This window comes from Octopus bimaculoides, chromosome 4 (genome assembly GCF_046866305.1).
Source record: "Octopus bimaculoides isolate indiv1 chromosome 4, ASM4686630v1, whole genome shotgun sequence".
In the NCBI taxonomy this organism is placed as follows: Eukaryota; Metazoa; Mollusca; class Cephalopoda; order Octopoda; family Octopodidae; genus Octopus; species Octopus bimaculoides.
In genome coordinates, this window is record NC_142931.1 from 139,213,460 (window position 1) to 139,217,345 (window position 3,886).

A 3,886-nucleotide genomic window follows, 5' to 3' on the forward strand; every position below is an offset into this window, starting at 1 on the left:
GTTTTGCCTTAGTTACGTTAGTCAGACTATAGGTATTGAGAGATCCTTTACGTATTTCACTGTTTTCCTATGTATGTGTGTGTGTATATGTGGGTGTGTATATATATTTACGCATGTGTACATATACGTGTGTGTATGCATATATATGTATATCTATATGCGTATATGAGCGTATATGAATAAATGCGTATATGAATAACATATAGTAAATACCGCCCCAGCCACCCAAAAAACGAAAAATGAACAAAAAAAAACAACAACGCGAGGACGTGGTACATGCGAAATATTAGCAGACGCTCAAGGAAGGAAAGAAAGGATATATATACAAATATATATATATCTTAATATATATATATGCGTCACGTGGAGAAGTTTATTTTAATTTTAAGGCAGTGAATGTGTATATATCTATATATATACACATACATTATATTAAAAGCTACTACTAGACGTAAATGCCTCACGCTGTGTGGGACTCTAAAAGTCAAAACTACTTATTAAAGTAGTTTTGACTTTGAGAGTCCATTACAACGTGAGGCATTTAAGTGGAGAAATAACCCTTAATATACTGGATGTATTTGTAAAGGGAATAATTAGATATTTTGTATAACTTTTTCCCTTAACTGTTTTTTTTCACGCTGGCTACTTGATAAATTCTTATATAGATTTTATTCTTATATTTAATTATATAAATATATATATCTTATCTTCGAAACGTCTTGTTAGAATAGAGGCAGCTGACGAAGGATTAATTTCAAGTGGCTATCTGTTTTCCTATGTGTTCGTTCCGTGGTCTGTAGTTCATTGTTCTAACGTCCTGTACCCTGATATGCATCTATATACACATGTAGATGTAAGTATATACATATATGTGTGTATACATGCATATATATTCTTCGTATTATATATAAATATATATATGTTTGCATGTATGTATGCACACGCACACACACACACACACACAAAGTCATATAAATGTTAATTTATTATTATATACATACATACATACATAATTCAAAAATAACTTACCCGACTGTATTCTTTAAAAACCGTGAAAAACGTCGAACCACTGGTGTTCTTTTCTTTGTAAATCAATTGTCGATGTTGTTGATGTTGCTGTTTCTGACGTTTAAAAATATCTGAGATGAGGAATATCTGTGATGTCAAATGTACAGCCCGACCTGGTCGTTTGGTCGTCTGCTCAGAAAAAAAACAAAAACAATCCAAGCTCGATAGTAAGCAACAGGCTAGTGTAAATCCCTTAGGTATAAGTAATAAGTCAAATTTATAAGGAACGTCAAGTTTATAAGGAAATACAAGTGTGTAAAATCTGACGACGAGAAGAGATTAAAATAATACAGAAATTAAGTATAACGTACGTCGAAAGAATTTAGAATAGTGTGAGTTGAGAAAGTTTAAATGAGGACTTGGAGTCAGAATATCGGTCGGTTAGTGGTGGTTGGTGATGACAGATAAATAAGAGGGAGGTGCAATGAGAAATATATAGTGACTGATACGAGTGAGAGAAACTGCTATTGAAAGGACAAGACAGTGGAAATTGAAGCAGGCTAAGAGTGATATTTGTAACTTAACTAGGTCTCTGCTCTGGTTGTAAGTTAATAAAATATTATTTACATACATGCGTACATACATGCATACATTGCATACATACATACATACATACATACATACATACATACATACATACATGCGTATATACACAAACATATACTCAAATATACACACATGCATACATGCGTATATACACACACAAACATATATTCAAATATACAGACATACATACATGCGTATATACATACACAAACATATACTCAAATATACATACATACATACATGCGTATATACATACACAAACATATACTCAAATATACAGACATACATACATGCGTTTCTATATACACAAACATATACTCAAATATACACACATACATACATGCGTATATACATACACAAACATATACTCAAATATACATACATACATACTCTTATGCTCTTTTTCTCTTTTACTTGTTTCAGTCATTTGACTCCGGCCATGCTGGAGCACCGCCTTTAGTCGAGCAAAGCGACCCAGGACTTATTCTTTGTAAGCCTAGTACTTATTCTATCGGTGTCTTAGGCCGAATCGCTAGGTTAGGAGGACGTAAACTGTGGTGTGTGCGTACGAGTAGATGTAATCGCCTTACCTCGGTTTTCCTTTCCTCGACTGCGAGTCTGTCTTGCGGTATCCAATCCTTGAAGCTTGCCCCGCCCCAAAGTACACCAGGAATAGCAGCTGCCTCTCCCAAACCCAGACCGTCGCTTAACACGTCTTGTCCTGACCACAACCCCGTTCGAAAAAGGGCACGAATGCCGATCGAGGCTCCCTCTGCCCTTTTTCCCCTTCCGGTCAACTCGCCCTTCCGGTCAGCCTCCCCAGACACTGACGTCATACCACATAAACGAACCAGCATCGCGATATTGGGAGGACAAACACAGACACACAAACACAAACACAAACACACACACACACACACACACAGACACACACACAGACACACACACACATATATATATATATATATATATATATAAATATTTATATATATACGACAGGCTTCTTTCAGTTTCCGTCTACCAAATCCATTCACAAGGCTTTGGTCGGCCCGAGGCTATAGTAGAAGACACTTGCCCAAGGTGCCACGCAGTGGGACTGAACCCGGAACCATGTGGTTGGTACATACGCACGTATACATTCATACATTACATGCGTACATACATACACATACACACAAATATACATAGATACATACATGCATGCATTTACATACATACATGCGTACATATATACATATACATACACACAAACATACATACATACATACATACATACATACATACATACATACATACATACATACATACATACATACGTACGTACGTACGTATGTATGTACCGGCATGCATGTTTGCCGAGCTGGTGAATAAGCTTCTAAGCGGCCATTGCACATGCTAGAAATAGCAGTAATACTTCAGTCACTCCCACCCTGTTTATAGTTGAGAAAACAAATCGTGTTTCTCACTGTTAGGAAAGAACAATAATAACAAATTCACTGGGTCATCTGTTCGTGTGTGTCTAAGTGCGTGCGCGAGCGATTGTGTGAGTGTGTGTGTGTGTGTGTGTGTGTGTGTGTGTGTGTGTGTGTGTGTGTGTGTGTGTCTATAGAAACGACTGCGTAAAATGTTTTACTCGCTAGTGTTGAGTCTATGCACGCCCGCGCATACATACAGCGCCATACCTGCGTTTCTTTTCTGCTATAACCTCAGGCTAACCAAAGCTCTGTGAGTGGAGTTGGTAGATGGAAACTGAAAGAAGCCCGTCTTATATGTATGTGTGTGGGGAGGGTGGCATTTGTCCTCCACCATCGCTTGACAACCGATGTTGCTGTATTTGCGTCGCCCTAACTTAGCGGCTCGGCAAATGAGACCGATTAAATAAGTACCAGGCTTTAAAAAGATAAATAGTGGGCTCAATTCATTCTACTGTGAAATATAAAAAAAAATTTTTTCCAGCTTATCGTACTTCGATACGAAAATAAAAAAAATTTAATTAAAGTTAAAATGAGGTTAACGCTTAAAATTAAAATTAAAATTTAGTGTCCATAGCGCTAATGGAAAAACTATAGGCATATGTAGTCCCTGTATATACTGAGAGAATATTTAATGCTGTTCATTTAATAACTGTATAAACGGTTATGTAAGTGAAAGTGTTAGATAGGTAAAATGTCCAAGCTAGATGTTAGTGATAACCAGGCGTGTTGCTTTTTTTTTTATATACTTTGACCTATGGAATAATTTGAAGGAGTTAAAGAATTTGTGTGTACAAGTG

General features: G+C 36.5%; 1 protein-coding gene across 3 annotated transcripts in view; it reads right to left on the reverse strand.

Annotated features, from left to right (window-relative positions):
• Positions 1-2,445, reverse strand: part of LOC106876986 (long-chain-fatty-acid--CoA ligase 5) — a 62,343-nt gene extending 59,898 nt beyond the window's left edge. Inside the window, exons 1-2 of one of the 3 annotated variants that reach the window (XM_014925760.3) lie at positions 2,205-2,445; positions 1,030-1,197 (exon numbers count right to left, since the gene is read on the reverse strand). The gene's annotated coding sequence lies outside the window, so the exon portion shown is untranslated. Of the gene's footprint in view, positions 1-1,029; positions 1,403-2,004 lie in introns of those variants that run through there. The other 2 variants (XM_089351569.1, XM_089351568.1) reach the window with 2 other exon arrangements.
• Between the last annotated feature and the right edge of the window lie 1,441 nt (positions 2,446-3,886).